Source organism: Emydura macquarii, unplaced genomic scaffold (assembly GCF_026122565.2).
Source record: "Emydura macquarii macquarii isolate MOO-44397 ecotype Brisbane River unplaced genomic scaffold, CSIRO-AGI_Emac_v2 contig_2897, whole genome shotgun sequence".
Taxonomy (NCBI): domain Eukaryota; kingdom Metazoa; phylum Chordata; order Testudines; family Chelidae; genus Emydura; species Emydura macquarii.
The window spans coordinates 41,753,272-41,768,816 of record NW_027133034.1 but is presented as its reverse complement, the minus strand read 5'-3'; the positions used below and the strand labels follow the sequence as shown (position 1 = coordinate 41,768,816).

The window sequence follows — 15,545 nt, the reverse complement described above, 5'->3', positions numbered from 1 at the left end:
AAACATTTCCAAAAGGTGTTCATGAATGTACAGTTGTAATGAGACAGAAAGCATACACAAGCAGACATGACCTCAGGTCACTTTGACAAATGACCTTGGTTAGATAATACACATGCCTTCATGACAGTTGAGTTGTCAAGTGAATGGGCTTTTAGTATATTCTTGCTACCAGGCTGCTGTGAGACAATAATAAATGTTATTATTATTAATAACAACATTTGTTAAGCGTCACCTTCAGCTAAGCTCTTGTTCACAAAGCAGGCTGCAATGAATCATATCACTGTTACCCTGCTTAATCAGCTGTTTAAAGGCAGCTTAAGCCCTGACGCTGGAAATTTCAAATGTCGCTTTTACATCAAATGTACACTTTTCAGTTTAGCACACACCTCTATAACCCTACTTGGCCAGAGTCTTGACTGGTGTCAATTGTCATGACTTTAGCAGAGCTAGGATTTCAATGGGCTATACCAATTTACACTTGCTGAGAATCTGCCCGAGGAGTCTACATAAGTGCACCTGAGAACAGAATATGACCCACTGTGTTTCAAGTCACGTGCTACTTGTTCATGCATGCAACATACAGTGAGGAATTGTCTCCCATTTTACAAGACCACCTATTAGAACAAAGGCAAGTGTAAAAGAAAGAGGGGGGGTCCATATGTGAGGCTGGGTTAAGTGTTGGAACATTATATATATGATTTTCTCCCTCAATTTCTACAAGTGTTCCAGAGGCCATTAATGTGTGCAGTTGATCTTGAAGGCAGAAACCCGACTGTCATTCTTGCCAAGTTATCTTGATCACAATTGGTGCCCAAATATTATTATGATAGGAGCAAAAAAGAAATACCTTACATGTGTAGATTAAGTTAGATCAAGTAAAATAGCTGATGTTGGATTAGGACAGACAGAGTACAGTGAAAATTTAAAAATGAGCTATTCTTTAAATTACACTCTGTAATATGAAGCCTTTTGGGGGGGGCTTCTATTTTCTGAGGACTATGTCATAACCACTTCCCCATGAAGAGGGTACAGAGATCCAGAGAGCCCAGCCTTCAGAGTACAGAAGGGGCCACAACAGCCATGGAAGGGCTGTGTTGTACTCCTCGACACTATACACAGATTGGGGATTTGATCCCATCCTGTCCTAGTTGCCAAAGAATTCCTTACACAAAACATGAATGCTCTGCTATTTCGATTGTGGAGTGGGATATATTTCAACTGCAGAAATTTTCACCTCTATCACCACTCACTGAAATATCCCAATACCTCCTCAAGCACCATGTTTATATTACTGTTCAAAGTGATGAATGTATCACTGAACACTGGATGCCAAAATGACTGAATCTGAAACTTATTTGTATCATTTCACTGGCTTTCTCTTGCTTACAGTACCAATTTTGAACTTCTTATCTTTGATTTCCATCCCCTACACAGTTGAGTCCCAAACTCGTTTTTAGATCTCATCTATCATCAAGTCTCATATTTTGGTTTAAGTCAGCCTTCTCATTGAAGTTCACTCCACCATTGATGTCAATCTTGACAGATCTTTCATTCTCTTTTCCTACTTTAGTTTGTGTGTGTCCCTCCCTCCCCCCATGTTAGCACCTATGCATCAGTCTCAGTCTCCTGGTCCCAATGTACTATATTTAACCATCTCCCCATTCATGACCTGAATAACAATCAACTTCTTCTGTAAAGCCCACAAAGTAAAAAGTGAAAAAACAATAGATGAGGGTTTTTATAAAACAATCCCAAGAAAACCCTTCCTCGGTGTATTTTGTGTATTCTAAAACAAACTCTGAGACAGAGTCTGAGTTCTGCTTTGATAAAGTGCTGAGCAGACAGTGAGAATTTAATAAATAGTATCTTCTTCTTGATAGGGTTCTGCTGTAATTCAGTAGTTCACCAAGAATATGATCTCAGTGGGAAAAAGTGAGCCCATTCACCTCCTGAGAAGCACACGTGAGCTGTGACCATAATGATTTTTCCCCTCCACCACAGTTTTCAAATATTGGGCTCGGTCCTAGAGATCTTATTCAGTCATTACCCAGGCAAAACTCTGATTGAACTTCTATTATCTCTTCTGGACCAAACTCAATAATGTTTTTTTTTCCAGCAGCATATTTAATAGTTTATTATTAGAACATATTTTTAGTTTCTCCCTCCACATTCTGGTGAAGGCAGAAGTTCTTGGTGATGACATGTTAACATGCTTCTAGTAGCTGAAAGCCAAAAGCTCACACAGCTGTAATTCATAGTTTTGTTTTGTTTTTAAACACAAAAAGCCAAAAATGGCTGAGTACTTAAAAATGGGACAGTAACACAAATCCCAGTGATGATTGAACCTGGTGATATTCTAAACAAAAAGAGCTTTCAGCCATACTTGTAACTGTTTTCATTGCTTCACATTGACTCATATATTCTATGCTTCAGAGTGACACACGTAGGTGACAATCCTGGAATCTTACTATATAGATATTCATAGTCAGCGGATGCATCAACTTTAGTCAGCACTATACATTGATTAGAAATTTTCCAATGAGAGTAAGTTGATTCAGAAAATACCAATTCGCTGAAGTGAAAATATTTCACCAAATCCATTACAGTTTCAATTAAGCTTTTATTGAAACAAGTTGGTTTCCACTAGAAACTCATTGGTGTTCCAGGGTCCACAGCTGGAGCTAGGTCTCTCTGGGCTGCTAGACTATTTGCTATTTAGTGAATAGCACAATGAAATTAACAAGAATATCAGTTTCACTTTTTTTTTTTTTGGAAACTTTTCTGTGTTTCCAAAATGAACATTTTGTTTCCCCAAGAATTTTCCGTAAATTTGATTTCATTCTGATACACAATGAACTCAAATATGAAAGCCCAAAATTTCATGGGAACTGAAAAAGTGTGTGTTTTGGCCACCTCTACTACTGACAGATATATAAAGCTTAATTCTGCTCTGTTACATTTGCAAACTGAAAAAGGGTAGCAGAGCTGTAACTAAAAGCAGAATTTGCCCTATGCTCATTACCTTAAAGGGTATATTCTTACAAGAGATAGTGCTATTAAGCAAAATCTCCTGATTGTATCTTTAAAAATCTTTAACGAGATTAATAAATATTAAGAACTTTTTCAGAATCTCAATTGCTGAAAGTTTTCTTGGGTTCACATTTCTGATATCACAGCTCTCACTCAGGTGTACACACAAAACAACATTTTTAATCAGATAAGAGGCACAAGTAACCCATGGTGCAATAATGTGTGTGTAAATGAAGTGATCCATTATTAAAGATTCCATAATGCAGGTGATTTTGGTGGAGAACAATCATCCACAGGATGGGGGAGCTGTTTAAGCCAAAAGACCAGATATAAACATTAACCCCCGCAAATTAAAAAAAATCCTGTTGCCTTTCTCAGATTTTTTTTCCATTGTATTTGGCTGTTTTGAAAGGTGTGCTTATTCATGGAGTAAATAACTTCCTGCAGAAGCCATATAAATCTTATCTTCAGTGCTACATCCTTCACTGCCCTGGTAACCAACATATTTAAGTTCTAAGCCTCAGGTTTTTATGTACTATGTATTATACCTTAAAATTTCCTTTTGCCATTTCAAAACTTCATTTGGGTCCCTTTAATCCTTGCCTTTGATGGTCATAATGAAATCTTGCTAGATATAATTCCAAGATGAATCCTTGTATTGTTACGTGAGGAGGAGACAACCGCTGAGTGTAAATCTTATGCAACTTTAAAACCATCCATTGTTTCTTACTCATTTCCTAAATTGAGACTTAAAAGTATTGTTTATGATATTTTATCCTTCAAATACCTTCCCGGGATATGTATACGTTAGAGCTGGTAGGTGTAAATTATAGATCAAGGAGATATACCACTGCTAGCTCTGATCAAGATAGGAATATAGTGAAAAAACCTGGAATAATGGGCCTGACCCAATTCTTACTGAAACCAATGGAAGGACTCCCACATTGACTTCAATGAACACTGGCTCAGGCCCAATATTAGGAGTATGCCCTATTGCCATCAATGGCAAAATGCCCATAATTTCCATGGGAGCAGACAGAACCCTTGAAGTACCAAATTCTAACAAACATACATCAAACCAATAAAATAAAATCTAAAATAGTGACTTTATTTTATTTAAATAGATCATTATTTAGACACTCAAAATAGAGTTTTCTGAAAGACCATAATCTTCTAAAGAGGTTTATTTCAATAAGTACTTTGATATATATATCTCTTGGGTAATAAGCTTACTTTATAATGAAGTATAAATCAGTTTAAATTGTACTAAATCAAATTTCTGCAGATGGGTTATTCTCTAGGTTTAGGGATGATAATACAGCACCTGCTTCAGTTTATAAAGATGGTTTTAGATAATCTTCAGATATTATCTCTTTTGCTGTGTCATTAAATGGCTCTGATTGAATGAACATAATTTTGACATTTAAGAATCATATGCCATGTGTTTACTTTCACATGATTGGGGTCATTTTTAGAAAGCTCAGCACCTGAATGACTCAGTACATTCAATAAGTGTTACTAAGATGTTCATAAACAATATTTTCATCATTCTAATAATTATAAATATACAAGACATAAGTGCTTAGATACCAAACTGAAGAGGTGTGGTACAAGAACCTGACTAGAACATAAGAACTGCTATACTGGGTCAGATCAATGGTCCATTACCTAGCCCACTATCCAGTCTTCCGACAATGGACAATGCCTGGTACTTCAGAGGGAACGAACAGAACAGAACAGAAAATCATCAAGTGGTCCATTCCTTGATGATTACCTAAAGAAGACCATCCTAATGTTTCCAGACATCAGAAAAAATAGTTGGTTTTAAAGGGAGATATACAAGTTAAATTTGAGTGTAGTCAAAATAGGAAGCACTGAGGAAGCCAAAAACTAATCCCATTTATTTGTTTTATGAATATCTTCAACAGAATTTAATATGAAAAAAATCAATCTGTACTTTAGTAGTACTAACTCAGTCACAGTATTCACTGAAAATGTCATAACAGATTTTTCTAAATCAAACAAATACTACTTTAAAAAAGAAACTGTAATCATGTATTGCCACTGAGATACTGCATGTTCTGGAGCATCTGCCCTGAACATACCCACATCATAATTAGAGATGGATTAAATTTTTCAGACTAATAGCTTCTTCGTTGAAAATGCAGTTTCAGTCAACCCAAAACTATTTGCAAATTTGACATGAATTCACTGAATAGTTTCAGCCACAAAGTTTTTCAGGCTAGTTTCATGAGAGTACGTCCCCAAAACAATCAGTGGAAGAAATGGTGGTGGTGCTGCCAGTGTCTGCCTTATAACCCTTAGCCTGTGGTAGGGTATTCTCCTGGGTAAGGGGAGATTTAAGTTCAAGTCCCTATTCCAATGAATAATTAATTATTTATAAACAGTGGAACAGCTTCAACAGGAGAGTGAGAGAGACCTTCCCTAGGATACCTTGCAGCCCAGGGGTTAGGACATTCTCCTGCAACATGGGAGACAAAAGTGCAAATTCTTGCTGTGCATGAGGCAGAAGAGGGAATTGAACCCCGCACCCCCCCATCCCATGCAAATGCTCTAGCCACTAGGCTAAAGGTTATAAAGCAGAATCTAACACCACTATCACCTCCATCTCAATCATTTTGCAATCTAGCCCTTCACTTTTGCTCGGTTTTAAAAAAATGTGAAACTAGAAGTTGCATTTAATGTTGAATGTAACATTGCATTTGACCTAAAGTGAAATTTTTGTTGATTTTTGATGCACAATTTTTTTCCCTAGAATTTTTTGGAACTTCCAGCAAATTGAAAAATTAGTTATTTACCCATCTGTAATCATAATAGCCAAAAATAGTTGGACTTTCTCTATTTTCTAAAGCAAATTTTCCAGAAGAAAAAAAAGTAATGTTTGTTTATGTCTCTGTAGCTGCCACTTCAAACATTACTCAAAGTAATAACTACCATTATTTCTATTGTGCTTTACATTTGGAAAGTGCTGTACAATTCTTTCAACTGCTCTCCATGGCAGGTAAGTATTGTCCCCACTGAAAGGATGTGAAAATTGTAAGAAAGTTAAATGTTCTCCTAATTAGGTCACCAACACTTGCTAATGACTATGAAGAAATTGCTGTCTGAACTGCTTTCTCTATAGGTAGTCAAGCAAATGTGTCATACCATGGTTCAAGGAACACCATTCTCATGCCAAGAAGAAAGAAACCCTCTACAGTCCTCAAGAAACAGAACAACTGATTCAGAAGAGCACTCAGAACTGCCAGTTGTTCTGTGGTACTAAAGCCCTGAAGAAAGATTCTATATATCAGAAAATAATTCAGAATGAAATCTTCTATCAGGACATAGGATATTTCTAGAAGAACACATCCGAAGAAGAAGAGACCTCAAGCACAAGTGGAGAGATGGTGGTATTACCTAAGCATTTCTCATAAACTTTGTTTTTCTCCTCAAGGGTGTAACTGACAACAGTCATAGGCCTGGTCTACATGGGTGGAACTTAGTTCTCACTAGCTGACATGCACTATACATAATGCACTAACATAATGCACACAGGATGACTATGCCCTCTTTCAATTCATATGGTTGTGGCTTGCTGCTGCATGCTAAACACTTGGCATTCTTGGAGGGTATCCCATAGTCTTTTGCTTTGCTGCTGAGCAGTGTGCATTCTGGGATTTTTCTCCCCTCACATTGTGAGATATATAGTGAAAGCAAGGCAGAAGCCAGTGGAATTCTGGGACTTAGGCTCAAATTCAAGAACATCCCATTATTCCACTCTCTGTCCCATGCTTCCTCTCTTCCTAGGTGGGCTAGCTAGCACCATTTTCAAATTCAGTCAGTCAGCATGGACCCAACAATGCTCCAACGTTGGGAATCACAAAAACAGATTGCTGGGGCTTTATTCGAGCTCTCAGAAAGGAACCAAGGTATTTCTTCTACATATCATTTGTTTGTCAAGAATGCATATGTAACCCATGCCTCCTTGGTGTAGCTAAATGAGAGGTATTTCAGCTCAGGCAGGAGAGGCTCATGAATTAAGCTCAAGAGGTCCCAGATTTGAGTCAGCCACTAACAAGGGCAGTCTGTCAGCATTACACATCCATGCACACTACTATATTTAAAACTTAGGTTTAATAATAGAAACATTAAAATCATGTGGGTAGTATTTAAGTAGTAAAATCATTTGTAGTACTTAAGTTTTGTTTTGTTTTTTTTCCTGGGTTAAAAGCTACATAGAGGTAGTGCCAAACAGAAAGATATCTAAGAGAACATTTCAGAATGGAGCAGCAACCTTGAATTCTCAGATCTCTTAATCAGTGATCCAGAACCAAGTACCCAAAACAGAACTTGGTAAACAAAAGTCCTGTGAGGTTTTATTTATAGATAGTTGGAAAGATTTTTTTTTTTTTTTTTGGTAAATGTTGATTTCACCATACACCCACACAAACCAATCAAATTTTACCAATACCTAACATAAGAAACATTCCACTAGAGAAATTAGTTTGATTTAAAGATATTTACTTTGGATATATCGACATGAGATGTTTACAATTTGTGTTTTAATTATTATAAAGCTTTAATTTTTTGAATCTCAACATCTGTCATTAAATTATTGTCTGACCCCCCCCATAATTTCATGCAACTCTAAAAATGTAAATGGATAAAAGTTTTTAAAATGCTTACAAGTGATATTATCCATCTAAGTTATAATAAAAATCAAGTTCTTCCAAGCCTATTGATGGAATACTTTAAACACTCGTTAGGGTGTGTCTACACTGCAATAAAAAGCCCATGGCAGCAAGTATCAGAGCCTGGGTCAGCTGACTAGAGTTCATGAGGCTCAAGCTACAGGGCTAAAAATTGCAGTGTAGAAGGCAGGGTCAGGCTCCTGAGATCCCACAAGTGGGGCAGGTTTCAGATCCACAGCCCCAACCCCAACATCTACACCACAATTTTTAGCACCATAGCCTGAGCTCTTTGAGCCCGGCCAGTGGCAGCCATGACACTGGTCTTTTATTGCAGAGTAGGCGAACTCTTAGACACACTGAAAACGGGGAGATGGACATGTGTCGGACAGGGAAATTAATGAACAAACACGATTTTTATATTATACATAAATAAAATGTAGACAGCAGTTGTCAGCACTAGAGATGGCCCTGCCACCAAATATTCTTGCCCCCCCAAAATAGCTTTGAACACTTAACTTTGTAAGTGTGGCTCCAGATAACAACTTCATCACACCAAAGCCTCTTTTCAGCACTCTTGCAAACTTTGGAAAGAAAGGGTTTCAAAGATAGATCTGAATTTTGTCACTTATGAGTAGTCTAGTACATTTTGACATGGGTTTTTAGCTAGAAGCAAGTAGCTAGAGTGGCTATTTCCTGCACTAACAGGCATTGTTGCTTTCTCTATTACTCTAGGTTCAGTACTAGGCACTACTACTAAAAGATCTTTGGGAACAATACCACAGTGGATAGAGGCAGGTGAAATACAAGTTAAGTAGATAGCAGACCAACTTGCAAAGTGCACTCTCCAGATTGCTATCTAGATTTAGAGAAGAAAGGAAGTTAGCTGGCCACTGATTTGCAGTTCAAGTTATAAGATTTTTTTCATCTGGCAGGACCTGAGAAACCCATTTGGGAAGTGACAGTTCTTTATTCCCATTTGATAGTCACAATCTCTTCGTGATGCACTAGCAAATGCAGAAGTCATGTAATGCTGATTAAAGAACATAATGACATAGAGAGATGAAAGGCTATCTCTGTTCCAGCCTAGAAAAAAATACACTTGGAAAATACAGCTGAAGCCTGAGTTTCTCTTTCATGTATATGCATTACTTAGCAACCATGGTATGTTAGTGAATGCACTGACAGCTGCTGTAATGAAACACACATTTGTGTCCTTGTACAAGAACCTTCCTGTTAAACATTTAGACAGGTCTATATTTTTTGGCCTTTAGTATACAGGAGCTCTGTTCCAGAATGGGGGAAAAAAGTGAGTAACTTTGATGCTGTCATAAGGTCTTCCTTCATAACTCAAACTTTTACACTGGTGAAGTACAAAGTTTGCAGAGAAGTTGGTTGATTGATTGAGTCTCCCTTAATGTGTAGAGAAGATTTAGACCTCTGGTTTTTTGGGGTTTTTTTTAAATGACTTTCTATTTTCCAGCAAACTGTTAGATATTCCTAGACTGCAAAAGCATTGTATGGGATTGTGTCACACAGCTCCATTTAAAAGCAGTTAACGGTACATAGCTAAATCTCTGTGGCTAACTACAACTAAAACCCTGGAATTTTAGGGTGGGCTTAAATAGTAAGTGTTTGATCCAATATTCACTGAAGTCAACAAAAAAGACTCATTGAATTCTATAGCTGCTTGATCAGGCCTTGAATTCCTTCCTTTTTAACATCAGTATACATCTGGGTTTTAACTTTTTGCCCTTCTGCAAATCATCCAAGCAATTACCAGTCTTTAAAAAGTACACAGACAGACACTTACTAACTCTATCTCAATAGGTGTAAATATCTAGCAACACTAATGATTAGGGCCGTGGCATCAAATTCACCACACTAGAGTTGTCCCTAATTACTATCATAGCAGCAAATTTAATTGTAATCTATTCACATCTTCATTAATTCACTTTCTTTCTTTTGTACAATTCTCTGTTTTGTTTATGTGTATTCTCCCCACAAAGGAGGACAAATTTGTAATTCTATTGAATTTATGTCAGACATATAGGCACGTGGATTCTTAATCATAATAATACTTATTTATGTTTATTATATAATATCTGTGGTTAATACTAGGCACTATGGGCAAAAATTTCAGAAGTGACTGGTGATTTTGGGTGCCCACCTTGAAGCACCATAAAAAGCCTGATTTAATTAGCACTCAGCACTTCTGGAAAGAAAAAAAAGGCAGACTCCATTATTGAGGCACTTGTCACGTCTCAAAATCTTGACCTCTGATACTAAGGTCACATCTACACTACAAACTTATAATGGTATAACTATGTCGCTCAAGGGGAGTGAAAAATCCACAGCCCTGAGTGATGTAGTTACACCGACCTAACCTCTGGTATTATCAGCACTATGTCAGCAGGAGAGCTTCTCCCATTGGCATGGCTACTGCCTCTCATGGAGGTGGATAGCTACACTGATGGGAGATGTACTCCAGTCAGCACAGGAGTATCTTCACTTAAGTGCTACAGTGGTGCAGCTGCATCAGTGCCTGCCCTAAAAATCACTATAAGTACTTTAAATAGTGGAAGTAATTTTAATACTACAGAAGGTACATGCCATACATTTATCATCAGGTTGGTAGGTACATGGTGTAAGGAATCTTGACCTACAAATGTTGTTCTACTCAAGCTAGCGTACTAAAAATAGCAATGTGGGATGTTGCAGCATGGGTTAGCCATCCATGTTTAGAACCATGAGGTTGGGTGGGCTTGTACATGGATGGCCAATCCATGCTTCCACTCATGCTATTTTCAATTTTTGACCTCTTGTCACTGGAAGGTTCAAAGCCAGGTTCTCAGCAGCAAAAAGCATAGGCTCTGCTCAGGAATAGAGCTAACATGTAGATACATCTCCCTTTACTCATCTACCCTCTAACCCAATTATTTCAATGCATTTCTCCTCTTCCATCATCTCATCCTCTGCTCTCTTTTCTGTCTCAGTTGCCTCCTCCTGTCTTGCATTTGCGGAATGCCATCCTTTAAATAGAAATGGACCAAACATATTAACATGCTCTTCCTATTCCCTGCCTCAGAAGCAGTATGAACTTACAGCTATTAGAACTACTGTAAATGATATTGAACTAGTGATTAAAAAGGAAAATCTTTAGATTAATAAGTAGTTCAATGGAAATAATAAGAATCAGTAATACATCCAGTATTTCAGCCCCAGCTTTTGAAATTCATGTGTTTGTGCAAAAATAGTCAGAAGCCAAAACACTGACTATTTCCCAACAGCATCTCCATTCAGATGGATCCCAACACCACAAAAATGTCAACAAAATCTTGAAATAAGAGTTCGAGATTGAATATTTAATATTCAGGAATTTTAGACCAATATAAAGGTCAAAACCAATATCAAGAGTAACCAACTGCACAGATTTAAAACAGTTGAAATACCGTCAGTATTTCTTGGGGAACAATTTAATAAATCCGCTAAATGGCATAAAGCACAAGATATTATATAGATCCAAAAATACTCCAAAAATTGCATATAAAGATAATATGTATTAACTAAAATGATTATCTAAATTAGAGACACAGGAAGTCAAACAATCAGCAAACATGATAGCACTAGGGAACCAGAAGGTTCAGCGGATTAGAAGTGAGTTGTAGAACCTTGGACATCTGGATGGTTTGGCCCTAGCCCAGGTCAGAAGCAAACTGAAAATCATCATGTGAGTGATCAGAGAGCACATCAAAGTGAGTTTGTGTCTCAGTCCAGATGCCACTGGACATATGTTAAAAAAAAGCCACAAGGACCAACAATGAAAGATCTTACTACGCAAGAAAGATATCTTGGAGTCATTCTGTAATAACCCTCGAGCCCCCAGAAGCACCCTCAGAACAGTGTTATTTTGGGGAGGCAGAGTGAGGAAACTTGCATTGCTGTAGCCTAGACTGTAACTAATGTGGCTAAATAGAAGACTGACATCTTTGGATTCCAGAATTTGCCCAGGTTCTTCCTTTACTAAAACTTCATCCTAAAGTGCTTACTATATTTGTCTCTGTAACAGATTCCCTCCTATCTGAGGCCTAATTTTCATTAAAGGTGACAGTGGTACAAATAAACTGGGCAGTGTTTTTTTGTTTTTTTAAAAAAAATACTGTACAGATTCTATGCCCATGGGGCATTAAGCAGTGTTCATTTTGTCCAATACTAATACTGCTATAAGCAAACTGAAGCACATAGGCAAAAACAATATGAACGCAAACCCCTTGTATAGAAACAAGTACAGAAAATACTTTGGAAGAAGCCTGAAGGGCAAGAACTCATGGCAGATTTAAAATTTCATCTATTCTTCTCACCCCCAGAAACTCTGAGCTGGATTCATTCAAAGGACACAGAGATACATATATATGTAAATGAATGATTGAATCCAGCTCAGTGTTTTGCCTGTTTTTGTCCTATGCTGTCATATTTTAAACGACAATTTCTATATTTTAAATTTAAAAAAAACACTTCTTGTACTAATTAGCAAATATCTACATTTAAAGAGAACTTTCACCTTTGTACAGGGTTGCAAAATTTAGTGTTTATTAAGCACTGGTTTTTATCAATATAGAAATTTGGTAATTATCACTAGATCTATTGCAGATGTACTTGGTCAGGAACAATCCCAAAAGACTTCAACCACAAACAGACACAAATGAAAACTGATAAAGCTGGCACACTGTCACAACAACATGACTATTTATTAAATTGAATGATTTACTAAAATGAAGCTCAGAAAGGATAATCTAAGAAGCAGAATAATTAATTAATAGTATTGAAGTTCTATTCACAAAATGAGAGAGACAGAGAAAATGCCTTCTTCCCTCCCCTCCCGCCCCCCCAAGCAAAAAAAAGATTTGGACTCTCTACCCAAACCTCATTTTAGCTAATCCCTCTAACGGTTTCAGTGTGGTGCTAGACTTCCATCAGGTAAATGCTGGGTCAAACTAAAGCTCTATTATTGTGGAAAGATCTGTGAAATGAGTCTTGCAGTTTGTCCTAAACTTAGCTCACATTGATCAGTGGTGGAATAGAATTCCATTACCTCGGGCCTTCCATTGAAGGAGAGTTTCTCCTTATGAACCCTTAGTCACTAAACCACTGTAACAAGCTGCAGGGACAAAGAGGGTATGGTAATGCTGAATGAGCTAGGTCTGAGCTTTCATCAGAATCTACTTCTTCAAGAAGATGTGGAACTGAACTGGGAACCATCGAAGTATATGGAGCACTGGAATGATGTGATCTCTACAGTCATTCCCACTTAGGAGATGGGTTAAAGAAGCAGCTGCAGCAGTGATCATGTGCTTTTTGTCTTCAGCTGTAGATAGAATGCATAGCAGAAGATGGTGTGTGTTAGGGCTGTGGAGTTTATTAGAGCTAACATACGGTTGGAGATGAGGGCCAAGGCTCACTGCGGCTTGTCATTCAATGGTCATCTTCAAGGAAATTCTCCAGGCTAGTCAAAAAGGACAGAAGGCAGGATTTTAACTGTTGTCATGTGGGTCACATTTGGGTCTGTCATTTTTCAACATATTAACAGTCTCTGATTGGATTGGCTCAGTTTCAGAAATAACCTGTGATTTGTTAGACAAATATTTTGCCAGTGGAAAGATGTATTGGTATAAACCTAATAACAGTGTGGGAATAATATAATCCCTTCACTAACAAGAACACAGTAGAATTAAATGTCTGTTCTGTGAAAAGGCATGCTTACATGGTCTGATAGAGGCCTCCATTCTGTAAGGTTTTAAGATGTTCGGGGAGACTTCAATGGGAGTTAATGGTGCTCACCACCTCACAAGATCAAGGCTTTGTTCTATCCAAAATTCTCATTAAATGTCACCTCTTATGAAGTCTCCCATTTCAAAGACTATCAATAAAGCATCCAATACTAGATGCACTTTCAAAGATGCTTCTCACTTTGGAGCCAAGATAACTCTGGTGACTTTATAATATTTTCGCTGGCTGGAGTGGGGAATAAAGGGTCTCATATGTACAGAGAGAGTCTGAACAAAGTTTAAAGAAATATACCATATGAATGAAAAGCACGGTGATCCGTTTTTAAGAGCCATGAAGCTGGCCAGAGCTGGGTGGCTCAGTGTAACGGCAGCTGGGGAAGTGTTTAGAGATTCCAAAGAGAGATACCACTCACAGAGCTGCCTGGTGACTGTGATGGCTGTGATCTTGGCCAACACACTGGGGACTGAACCCTGCAGAGCTAAGAGCATGAGTTACTACAGCCTGAGCTAAGAAGCCAACACTCTGTAGCTGTTACAACCCTTATACTCTGATCTGGCACAGAGGGGAAACACTCACCCACCAGTGTGATACACCAACACAGAAGCCATTCCCTCTCCTGTTCAAGTGTTGAGATCCATGAATGTGCCCCTCCTCCTCAGACACTGAGGGCTGATGTCATGGAGGCATTAGCAGCATCTCGCTGGCTTTATGCGGGTCAGTCCGTCTATTGAGGAAACTGAATGCACCATACTAATCAATCATTCAATGCCCCCAAACAGAGCTGTCAACAGGAAGTGGAGCAAAAGGTTCATTAAGATCAAGCTGAACCTGCACCACCACTAAGAACTATCTTCACCCTTCTCTCTTGTCTCCAACCCTATGTTAGCTCTAAGAACCTCCACAACCCAAACACACAGAGGGACAATCCTGCATGAAATCTCCATACACAAGCAGCTCCACAGTTTGCCACCATGAAAAGACACAGCAGTAGATATGCACACCTTTCTGTGTTCAGTGCAGGCCACCTCAGGATCAAACTGGACAGTATAGAGCTGACAAAGTAGTTGTAAGGGGCTTCTGAACCTCTTCATGTAACAGATCAGGCTCAAATCTGGCCGTTAGGATCTTGGATGGGATGAATGGACCCAATGCAGGGTCTGTCAAGATGGCTAAAGCAATGCCCTCAAGCAGCCCGATGCCCCTGCAGAAGTTTCCAGGAAATTGTAGCAAAAATTAAGAACCATCTGCCTGCCTTGCAATCTATGAACAAGGAATAGTGGAAGAGCATGGACTTTATGGAAAAATACAAAGCTTTCCTCTTGCACGAAGAAACATAAATCAGTGCAAGAAGAAAGCTGGCAGGAACATATGAGCACAAAAATCTGTTTATACTGTTTGAGGATGATTGCGAAAGGCTGCCCATTTCCTTTTTATCTGAAGTTTTGGGCCGTGGTTGAGGGAAGTCTTTACTTTGATTAAACGCCTGAACATTTTTATTTTCTATCATTTGTACATAAAATTCAATGCAACTCCTCAGTGCTCAACCTCCACTGTGGTCATGCATTTTCTACCATCACTCTGGCCAGCCTGACTACACATAAAAATCACGCTCATAACAGTGAAACAAAACCCCATTTCAACCTATTATGCATGGAGTTCCTTGAAAGCAAGGATGTTTAATCAGAAGTATATTTATGAAAGCCAGGGACTTCACAGCAAACTTTCTACAAACATAGTTACTGTATACCATGTGTTTTTAGCATTACCTCTGAGAATCCCTTCACTTTCACTGTTTCTCCAAGAAACATATACAGCACGTTATTTCCTTACCACTTTCCTCCCACAGTCTCCAAAGCACTATTCAGAACAGATGACCTGAATGTGACTTGGTTTTTTTCCTACTGAGCCCTACTTCCCCTTTTCATAGGGTATGAACACATACTGTACATCACTGTGCAGATAAAAAAGATATTAGTCTCTGCTAAATAGAATTACATACTGCATTTCTTCTATCAAGCCATTGCTGAACTTAATTTA

General features: G+C 38.2%; 1 long non-coding RNA gene across 2 annotated transcripts in view; it reads right to left on the bottom strand.

The window, feature by feature from the left end:
• LOC137166948 (uncharacterized) overlaps positions 1 to 15,545 on the bottom strand; it is a 39,427-nt gene that overhangs the window by 12,368 nt on the left and 11,514 nt on the right. Inside the window, exon 1 of one of the 2 annotated variants that reach the window (XR_010923894.1) lies at positions 13,155 to 13,209. The exons of the other annotated variant lie outside the window; for it this stretch is intronic. This is a non-coding gene — a long non-coding RNA (uncharacterized lncRNA). Of the gene's footprint in view, positions 1 to 13,154; positions 13,210 to 15,545 lie in introns of those variants that run through there. 2 annotated transcript variants of the gene reach the window in all.